Below are 10,670 nucleotides of genomic sequence, written 5' to 3'. Positions count from 1 at the left end.
CACAGTACAAAACCAGGCCTCTGCCCACGGTCACAAATGCGTATATACATCATCACAGATGCCCAGGGCCAGGCACGCACACAATACAAGACCTAGAGGCCTCTCTGCACACGGTCAGAGATGTGTGCACACAATCACGATCCAGGTACACACAGGCACAGCGCCCGGGATCCACGCCCATGCACACACGAGAACAGACCCGGGTACACGCTGCAGGTCACACAGACCCATTCACACTGCCAAACAGACACACGCATCCAGGCGCACGCAGAACCGGACACGCAGACGCATGCACATGCCAGACACACATACTCTCCGACCCACTCCGCCTCCCATCGCACACACACAACCGCACAGGACGCACCGGGCCGTGGGCCGGCGCACGCACGGTCATAGGCAGGGGCGCGCGCGCGCGCGCGCGCACACACACATACACACACAATTTGATCGCACGCGCGGGAGGCGCGGAGCGGCGGCGGCCCGAGACTGCGGTCCGAGGCACCCCAGTGCCGCGGCTGCGAGCGGAGCCCGGCTGGCGGCGGAGGGGAGGGGGCGCCGGTGGGGGCGGGGCGGGGGCCGGAGCCGCCCGAGCCCGGAGGGAGCGGCACCTCTGCGCTCAGCGCTCGGGCCTCGGCTCCGCACCCCCCGCGCGCCTCCCGTGGGGCCCTCCCCGGCGCCGGTCTGCTCGTCGGGCCCCCGCCGCGGCCCCGTGGTGCAGGCAGGCGGCCGCGCCTGGCCCGCGGGACGGGGTGGAGGTGGGGGCGGGGATCGGGGCCGGGCCGGGGCCGCGCCGCCTGCGATGCCGGGCGCCCGCCGCAGCCGCCGCCGCCGGAGCCCGGGATGGGGCGAGAGGTTGCGGCGGACGCCAGCATCTCCCCGCCGGGGGCCCCGGGGGCCGCGGAGCCGCCGCCGCCGCTGATGCCGCCGCTGCTGAGACCCGGCGGGCGATGGGTGAGTTGACCCTGGCGTCCTGGGGGCCCGAGCCGCAGCCCCTCCATCCCTGCACTCCGGCCCTCCGCCTCCATCTCCGCGCCTCCTCCTCCGCGCTCGCTGCACCCCCAGTCACAGCTCCCACAGACCCTCTCCCTGAGCGTGACCTTTGGGGGCGGGGGCGGGAGCACTACGCTGGGGGGCCGGGGTGGGGGGCCGACATGAGGGGCGGATGCAGAGGCGGCTTCTCAGTTCTGGCGCCCCCTCCCCCAACCCGGCTGCTCAGTGGAGCTTTCCGTGGCCCCGGAGGGCAAAGCCTCATCCCCTCGACCCTCCCACCCCCGGCCTGGGCTGGGGGCGTCCCCGAGCCTCGGGGCTTGAGCCAGGCTTTGTGCGCTGCGCCCCCGACAAACCTCCCGCGCGGCGCGGGACTGGGGGTGGGAGGCCTCAGCGCCCGCCTTCCCCCATCCGCCTCCCCCCACCCCAGGTTGCGGCGGCGGCGGCGGCGGCGGCGGCGGCGGCGGCAGGGGCCCAGGCGCTGTCTGGGTGCTGGGCGGGTGCGGAGGCCGGGACCAGGCAGAGGGGAGTGGGGGAAGAACCCCAACCCTTCCTGGTGAGGGGGCTCTTTCCACTGCACTGCCCAGGGCGGGGGAGGCAACCAGGCTGGGGGAGGGCGCTATAAATATCTGCAAATAGTGAGTTCTGGAACCGGGGAGGGGAGGGGAGTGCACCTGGGTTATACTGGGGGGGGGGGTGCCTGAGCTGGGGTGCCAGAGAGGCAGAGATGGGTCTCAGCCAACCCTGGTGACCTGAGGTCGGGTGACTGTCTAGGCTCTAGAAGACTTCCTAGAAGGGGCGTGGGCAGGGACACTACCCCGATGAGCTCTCTCCAGGGCCCCCCAGCACAGGCACTCTCCACCCCAGAGCACTCCTCTTCACTCCTGGGCCACCAGGCCAGACCTTCCTTGATGGGGGAGTTGCGGGCGCTGTTGTGTCACCTCCCGGGCAGTTACTAAAAATCCAGGCAACGGGCCAGGCCTGAGGATGGAGGGAAGAGCAAGACAAGTGCCTCCCCACCCCCTACCTGGAGGAGCTGGCAATTGTGTGGGCTTATCAGTGCTAAAGAGATAGGCACAAGGTCCTAGGAAAGTTTGAAAAAGGGGCTGCCAGCCCAAGGTGGAGAGAGAACTTGCTGGGAAACGTAAAAGGAAGCTGGAAGGGTTTGCTTGATGGAGAAAGTGGGAAGGGGATTCTGGGAGGAGGGATGGCATGAGCAAAGGCTCAGAGATGTGAGTATGTGCTGAGAGATGGAGGTGGGGGGATGGTCAAGCACTGCGGCGGGCCAAAATCAGAAGCCAGATGAAGAGAGGGGAGCCAAGGCTGGAGGGAAGGAGGGCCAGGTGGAGGCGAGATGGCGGGTCACACCAGGGAGCTGGCACGAGGACAGCACAGTGAGGGGCTGACTTGACTGGGATGGCGCCGTCTGGCTCAGCTGCCCCCCTTCTGAGGGTCTGCCCAGTGCCCTTGATGTGGTCAGGGCTGCTTGACCCACACTGGTGATCCCTTTTACTGTGGAGGTTGGACCACCTCAGGCTGGGCAGCTTTCAGAACCTCAGTTTCCACATCTGTCACGTGGGGAGAATCCTCCACAGAGTTGTGGCGAGGACTGCATGAGATGCTGCGTGCCGCACCTGAGAAGCACTCGGGAAGCGCTGGCTGCTGCATCCGAACTTTTACCTGTAAAACAGGGACATGGATACCAGCTGGCGGGCCGCGTCCACTTCATGGGTGGTGGTGAGGATCCCGTGAGGGCTGGATGTGACTCGGAGGTAGCCGAGGCCTGGGGGAGCTGTGTGTCCGTGTCCTCCTTCTAGGAGGAGCGGTGAGGAGTGACCGGGGGCAGGGGGTCTGCACAGACAGCCTCCTCTTGCCCTCGTGGGCACCCACCACCTTCTGGCCCCCAGCCATGCCTATCAGGGGGCTCTGCTCTGCTCCCCAAGGCCAAAGCCTCTTTGTTCCCCATACCGCATGGTGCACCCCACTCCCAGCTAGCTCTAGTCTACCACATAGGGACCAGGTCTCCCTTCCAGAAGTTTCTTCAGATATTCTGACCAACAAACATGATGTCCTCCTGTGAGGGGCAGTGTGCCGGGCAGCCAGGTGGAGAGGACACAGGCCTTGCCCCCCGGAGATTGGAATCTAGTTGGCCAGCAGATATCCCTGGGCACCCATGGTCTGCCTAGCTCTGTGCTGGCTGCTTGGGGGTAGGGGGAGAGTCTCAGTAATTGTGCCATGAGGCAGCCAAGTGCAGAAGTTAAAAAGCGAGGATTCCAGATCCAGTGGCCCAGGTTCGAATCCCGATCCTGTCACTTCTTACTGTGTGACAGTGTACTAGTGACTCTGCCTCCCTGTGCCTCAGTTTCCTTGTCTCTAAAATGGGGATGATGCACATTATTGCTATTTGAACAGCCTGGTTCAATTTCTATTGGGCATTCGCTGCCCCCCTTCCTGAATGAGTCTCCCTCTTCGCCCCTGCTTCCTCAGAGACTACACAGCCTGCCCCGGTAGATGTGTTGTCCACTTCCGTGTTGTCTTCCCCTCTGTCTGTGAGTCCCCATGGCCAGAGCCTGCCTTTCTGTACCCATTGCTTGAGCAGGGGGCAGTGGTATGCTGGCAACTGGGTCTCGAATGAGCTGGGGTGTAAATGATTCTCAGCCCAGGGGAACCGCCCTGCTCTTCCTTTCACCCATTCCTCCCCCTTCTCCATCCCTGATGGAGAACACTGACCCCCAGAGGGCAGCCTCACTTGCAGCAGAATGGTCACAGGGACCTTGCTTGTCCCCATCTTCCAGAAGGGGAAAGAGAGGCTTCAGGAGCGGGTGGGAACGTCCCAAGGGCTGGAAGCGGGCCTGGGGGGTGGGGGGTGGAAGGGTAGTGGCCCAGGGTCCTGTGGTCTAGAATGGGCTGACAAGGGGGCCCGAGGTTTTGCCCATAATCCAAGAAGTTAACAGAGTCCCCAGATACTATTCCTCGCACTGCTGAAATTCCCCTGTTGGCTCACTTATTTTCATCTTTTCCGTAAAAATAAAACTGGAACAATAAGAATCATTCACACACCTAATTATTCTGTTGTTTTATGAATTTAGAGCTTATTTGGCTAAGACTTTGGTTCCCACTGAAGTGGGACTCCCGGGGGTGGGGTGGGGTGCAGGGTGAAGGCCATGACAAAAGGTAGGAGTCTGTGTGGACACTGGGGCCTCCTGAGGGCCCAGCCTCTGGCTACCTCTCTAGGCAGGCCAGGAACTTCCCAGAAGGAACAGGCCAGACAGCGTCTGGTGGAGGAAGGGTGGCCAGAGGCAGTCTCTGAGATTCCGGTTGAGAGACCCATGATGGAGGACTTTCCAGTCATAATAATTTGCTGCTATTTATCGAGCACTTACTATGTGTTGGGCACTGGGCCAAAGCACTTTGTCTGCATTATCCTAGAGGTGCCTCTAACTTCCCTCGAGGTAGGTACTATCAATATTATTATCCCATTTGGCAGTTTGAGGGGGCCTGGGGCCCAGGGACGGGAAGTGGCAGGGCTGGGATTATATCCAGCCTGTAGGACCCCAAAGCTTGATGGGGCTGCCTGTCTAGGCCCCCTCAATCACCCAGAGGTGACTGCTCTCTGAGGCTTGGATGCCTGAGACAGCTGCCTCACCCGTGTCCTGGCCTCCAGGCCACCCTCTTTAGGGCCCTGGTGCTACTTCCTTCCTTCCCATAGTCCTGGGACCCTGCCTCAGGAAGGCTTGCTCAGCCTCACCTGGGCAGCTTGGGGAAAGTACAGATTTCCCAGGCCTCACCCTGCCCTGCTGAGTCAGAATGACACCATGGGAGGGAGGGCTGGAAACCCAGATTTGAATCCCCTGGGGATTCAGAGGTCTGTGGACTCCAAGAACCACTGCTTAGCCCCATGAATTCCAGGATGAGACCCCCGCCCTCTGGGACCCAGATCCCTATGACTCAGCCCCCTCCTGTGTTCTCGGCCTCTGCTCCATCCCCAGCCTCGACCCAGCTCTGCACACACTGTGCCACGCCCCCCGCCCACTCCTCCCCTCCTCCCGCCCATTGCCTCTATCCCAGCACCTGCCACTGCCGCTTCCTCTAGGGAACAGGTCCTGGGCTGGCTGTGGAACCCCCAGAGCTTGCTTAGTACTTTGGACAAATCCCTCGTTACCACTCTCCTCTTGTTACTGGGGACCAGCACACAGTCTGGGTGAACCGTGGTGGCCAGGGAAGGGGGACCAGGGAGAGCTGCCCATTAAGGCGGGGGACTCGTTCCTGGGCTGGGCACACAGGCACTCTCTGGGGGCTGGCACCATGCCTCACACAGAGGAGGCACTCGAGAAGTATTTTTTTTTAATTAATTAATTTATTTATCTTTGGCTGCGTTGGGTCTTCGTTGCTGCGTGCGTGCTTTCTCTAGTTGCGGCGAGCGGGGGCTACTCTTTGTTGCGGTGCGCGGGCTTCTCATTGCGGTGGCTTCTCTTGTTGCGGAGCCCGGGCTCTAGGCTACTCTTTGTTGCGGTGCCCGGGCTTCAGTAGTTGTGGCTCGTGGGCTCTAGAGCGCAGGTTCAGTAGTTGTGGTGCACGGGCTTCGTTGCTCCGCGGCATGTGGGAACTTCCCGGACCAGGGCTCGAACCCGTGTCCCCTGCATTGGCAGGCAGATTCTTAACCACTGCGCCACCAGGGAAGCCCGAGAAGTATTTCTTTAGTACTTGTTGAATGGTAATTTTGAGAGTGGAAGGTGAGGGCCACTTCCGGAAACAAGGCAGATTGGCTGGTTTAGGTGAAAGATTGAGAAGGTGCCTTCTCGACCCATCGCCCGGGACTGTGAATGTTAATGGTCGTAACTCATATTTATGGCACAAATGGGAACGAGATGCTGGTGCTCTCTTGCGTGATTTCATTTCCATACCTCAGGGGCAATGCACCAGCTCCCCCAGCCAGACTAGAAATCCAGGTTCCACCTTTCCTCTCAAGCCTTTTCTGCTGCTGTCCCTCTGTCCAGAATGCCCTTCCCCTCCTCTCCTGACTCATCCTTTAAGACTCCTTCAGGAAGCCACGCCGTACCCCTACCCCAAAGGCAAGGCTGATCCTCCTCGCCGGGGATTTCTGTCTGTCCGTCCCCATGGGATGAGAACCTTGTGCAGGACAGGTCTACTGAGGGTCTGGCAGGGATGCCAGTGGAGTGAACAGAGAGGACTGGGTCAGGGGACTCGGGTGCAGCTCACTAGGGCCAGCAGTGGGGTTGCTTTGCTGTTCCTTGTGTCTAGGTGGCAAAGGGAGGGGATTCTGGGAAAGACCAAGGGGCCTCCCGGCGCAGCTCCTGAAGGCAACTGCAAAGTGCAGCCCACTCGGTGACTGTCACCTCAGTCCAGAGAGTGGGCCAGACTGGGGAGCTTGGGGCCACCGGGGAGCTGAACCGGCTCATTTCCCAGAGGGAAGATTGGATCCCGGGGTGCTTGGCACTGACCCAGACCTTTGTGGTCTGTAGGAGGAGAGCCTGGGACTGTGGGGCTGCACCCCACCACCCCCTTTCCTGTCCCAAGCTGGGGTGTTTCTCAGTGGGGTCCAGGTTAGGGGGTGGATGAGAAGGAGTAGAGGAGAGCAGCGTCCCCAGGGCTCAGATCTGCCCTCTGGTCCTCCGGTGTGGGAGACAAAGCTCCTTAGGAAAAATGTGTGTTGCCCCAAAGCTGGCAGGAAATCCATGTCAATAGCTCATTCCAGCAAAAAGGTGCCCAGGAAAAAACTCCGTAAGAACTTAAGCCAAAATGTTAGCCCAGGGGGTGGTGGGATGGTGGGTGGTATCATCCTGTTTCTTTCGCTGTGATGTCCAGAGTCCCTAAAATGTATGAGAAACCTTTATAACCAGAAAGATGAAGTAATATTCTAAAGGAGAGAGGTAAGAAAAGGTGCCGTGGGCTTCCCTGATGGTGCAGTGGTTAAGAATCTACCTGCCAATGCAGGGGACATGGGTTCGAGCCCTGGTCCGGGAAGATACCACATGCCACGGAGCAACTAAGCCTGTGCGCCACAACTACTGAGCCCACGTGCCACAACTACTGAAGCCCATGCACCTAGAGCCCGTGCTCTGCAACGAGAGAAGCCACCGCAATGAGAAGCCTGCGCACCGCAATGAAGAGTAGTCCTCGCTCGCCACAACTAGAGAAAGCCCGCGCACAGCAATGAAGACCCAACGCAACCAAAAATAAATAAATAAATTAATTTAAAAAAAAAAATGAAAGAAAAGGTGCCGTGAGAACAGCCACCTCCCCATTTTTTGGATTCTGGGGTCACTGCTTGTGGGTGGCCTCCAGGGGGACTGGCTGTGGGGTCTCAGGGTGGGAGTTGGCCCGTCCCAGGCACATCCCCCAGAACAGATGCACCCATGGCAAACAGCTTGCGTCTCTCTCATTCCTGGAAATTGGGTCAGTGAGAGTCCAGGCCTGGGGCTACTGGGATGCAGCGCCCCGAGAATTTCATCCCAACCTCTGACTTCCTATGGCGCCAGTCCGGCCTTCGCTCCTCTTCTCCCATGTACCCCACGTTCCAGCCTTGGGGCCGTAGCTGTGCTGGACCCTCCACCTGGAAAGCCAACCCACTCCACCCCAGGTGCTGCCACCCACTCAGGAAGCCATTCCTGCCCCTTCCAGCCAGGGGTGACCCCAGAGCTTTTGGCTTTACCCCCGCACCCCTGTGCCCAGTGGGTGTGCACCGCTGTTGACTGCCTTCCCGACGGACTCCTGCCTCGAAGTACCTTCCTGCAGTCCTGCAATGTGGTCAAGTTCTCCCCTGTGGTAATAGTATTCCTAATCACAGCTCAGCCCTGAGTCCGGGTGGGGACTCAATCTCTGTCTCCCCCATGGCCCCTGACTCTGTCCCTGGTACAAAGCACTCATTCATTCATTCAGCACTTAATCACCAGGTGCCTACTCTGTGCCAGCGGCTGGTCTAGGTGCCAGGGCACAGATCTGCCGACTGCAGGGTGTGAGCGTGTTTGTTTTTGTGCACACTTTTTTTTTTTTTTTTGTGCATCACCAGCGCATGCACACAGCAGGAGCACCTCCGTCGTATGAATGTGTGTCCCTTAGGCTGTGCCCATGTGTAACCTTGCCAGTCTTGAGCATGCCTAGCTAATTCATTCAGCAAGCGTTTATTGAGTGCCCACAAGGGGGTGCCAGGCCTTGACCCTGAAGATGAGTGTCCCAAGGTCTTTGCTCTTGGGAAGTGCCCATCTTGTCGGGCCATCCCAGTGCAGACTGGTGGGGACGGTGGCCAGCAGGGGTGGGGGTGGGCAGGATGGCATCCTGGAGGGATGGGGAGAAGGGTGAGGAGGGGCATTCCTGCCCAGCTGTGGGTGTGCTCTGCAATCCCCCAATGGCCCTGGGACCCCAAGCTGACCCTCCTTGCTGGTTTCGCTGCTCTGAAGTGCTCCTGAAGGCTGATGGGGCTGGAACACGGAGCTGTGGGCTGTGAGCCCCGCTCCCAGTGCAGGGAGGAGAGTACAGTGCCCTGAAGAAGTAGCATGTTGGCTGGAGAGCCCGGGCTGCAGAACTTTCCATGAGAGGAGAGCCTTGGGACCAGACCCCAGAACACAGCACCTAGAAGTAGAACCCGTCAATTCAGAGCAGAGAAACTGGATTATGGAACTTGGAGGGGGGAAATGGAGCAGCAAACCTAGAATGCGGCCTTCTGGAACGCGGAACACTGATATCAGTCAGAGCTGGAAGGTCAAGTCCGTGCCCCCAGGGGTCAGTGGGAAACTGAGGTCCAGAGAGGATGGGGCGGTCCTGCACCTTGGTGAGCAGCAGTGGGCATGCACGTGGTCTCTGCTGAGCCAGGCCCTTCCCATGGCCTGCTGGTACCTGACCTTGGACAAGGCACGTCCCCTCTCTAAGCCCCAGTCCCCATCTGTGAAGTGGGCTCGCGAAGATGAGCTGAGATGAAGCGCATCACCTGGGAAGGGGGCGCTGCTCTGGGCGCCCAGGGTCTCCCAGGAGGTTAGCAGAATTGCTGAGACCGGGACCCCAGCCACCTGACCCCCGGAATGACCTTCTCACCTGTGGTGATGCTTCTGTCACTGCTGTTTCATTCCCTCTCTCCTGCCCCACCGTCAGTGGGAAGCTTGAGCACTTGCAGGCCTGTTCCAGAATGCTCTCTGGATCCAGCAGGTGGGAAGGACTAAGTAATTAAAGGAGCAAGAACAGATTGGTGGCTTCCATGAAATTAAGGAGCGGGGCCCGGTGCCTGCAGCCCTGCGTGATGTCCCCTGCCATCTGGTGAGGGCTTACTGAGAGTCCCTGGTGGGGACCGACCCAAGGAAGCTATGGCCCCTCGCAGGCAGGGGCGGACAGAGAGTAATCGGGAAGGGAAAAGAGAAAAGGCTCATTGTTCAGCCTCCAGGAGGCTCACTGGGTGCCCAGAGCCGCAGAGCCAACCAGCTGCGCACCTGCTCCGCCAGAACCGCTCCCAGCAGGAAGCTAATTGTGGTGCTCAGGTTCCCAGGTTGCAGGAGCCACAGGCTCTGGGCCAGGTGCAGCCCCACATCCGTCCGAGGCCCCTGCAGGTGGTGTTACCAGCCTCCCTTTAATGGCTCAGCAGACAGGCCTGGAGAGGGTAGGACTTTTGCTTGGGGCCACAGAGCTATGGGTGGCAGAGCCAGGGTTCAAGCCCATTTCTTCCTTCAGCAGCGGCTGCTTGAGGCCAGGCTGGCTCTGGGCACTGAGCACGCGGCGGTGAGCCGTGGTGGGGAGGATCCTCACCTGCTCGAAGCCGTTGCTTCATTTTCCACCTTCTTCCTTCCCGAACTGCCTCCCAGCCCTCAGCCGTCATGCTGCTGAGCACTCTGAGGATGGAACCGTTCCCTTCACCACCAGCCCATTGGAAGGGACCCTGAGAATTCACGCAGATGAGCCGCTTCACCGGGGCGTGCTGAGCCCGAGGTCACACGGCAGGCAGGACTGGGACCCGCAGGCACTTTTCCAAGCCCCAGACCAGGCCTGAGAGCCGGGCGGTATTGACTGAAAAGTGCAGGTGTGTGGATTTGGGAGGAAGGTCTTTCATTCATTCAGCAAACCTCTGTGTCAGGCGCTGTGCTGGAGCTGGGGACCAGGGGAGTGGGGGCCAGGCCAGGGTTGAAACAGCTCGGCTCCTTCCATAGCCTGGGGTCAGGGAGACCCGGAGGAAGTCCAGTTCAGCTGAACCCTCCCCAGACCGGCATGGGGAGGGGGAGTGTAAGATTACACAGAAACATCGAGCCTCCTGGAAGATCTGGACTTTATCCCGAGGACACTGGTTCCAAGCTAGGAGGGGCAGCGTCAGATGGGGCTTTTGCTTGGCTTACAGGCACCTGGCTGGGAGCCCCCTTGGGAAGGCCACTCCTGTTGTGCAGGTGAGCATTGGTGGTGGCACAACCAGTGTGGAACAGTGGCACAGGGAAAAGGGTGGGACTTGAGAGGTATCAGGGCATGGAATAGACAGGCCTAGTTGTGCAGGGTCAGTGAGGGAGGATTTAGGGAGGTTCCTGGGTTCCTGGCGTGGGCAGCTGGGTGGACGGTTACATCCCTGACGGGTTCCAGAAGGAGGAAAGTTGGTAATGCCCGAAGCTGTACAAGCATCCTGGGTGCCAGGCTCAGGTCACAGGTTATCAGCTCAGGTTGTTGGAACAACTGTTTGAGCAAGTTCTTTGCGCCCT

At 60.0% G+C, this 10,670-nt stretch overlaps 1 protein-coding gene across 1 annotated transcript in view; it reads left to right on the top strand.

Annotated features, from left to right (window-relative positions):
- The first annotated feature begins 835 nt into the window (after positions 1-835).
- MGAT3 (beta-1,4-mannosyl-glycoprotein 4-beta-N-acetylglucosaminyltransferase) overlaps positions 836-10,670 on the top strand; it is a 30,406-nt gene continuing 20,571 nt past the window's right edge. Inside the window, exon 1 of the mRNA XM_082420613.1 lies at positions 836-951. The gene's annotated coding sequence lies outside the window, so the exon portion shown is untranslated. The remainder of the gene's footprint in view (positions 952-10,670) is intronic.

This window comes from Balaenoptera physalus (assembly GCF_965194825.1).
Source record: "Balaenoptera physalus genome assembly, chromosome: 13".
NCBI lineage: Eukaryota > Metazoa > Chordata > Mammalia > Artiodactyla > Balaenopteridae > Balaenoptera > Balaenoptera physalus.
This window is presented reverse-complemented; position numbering and strand designations above follow the sequence as displayed.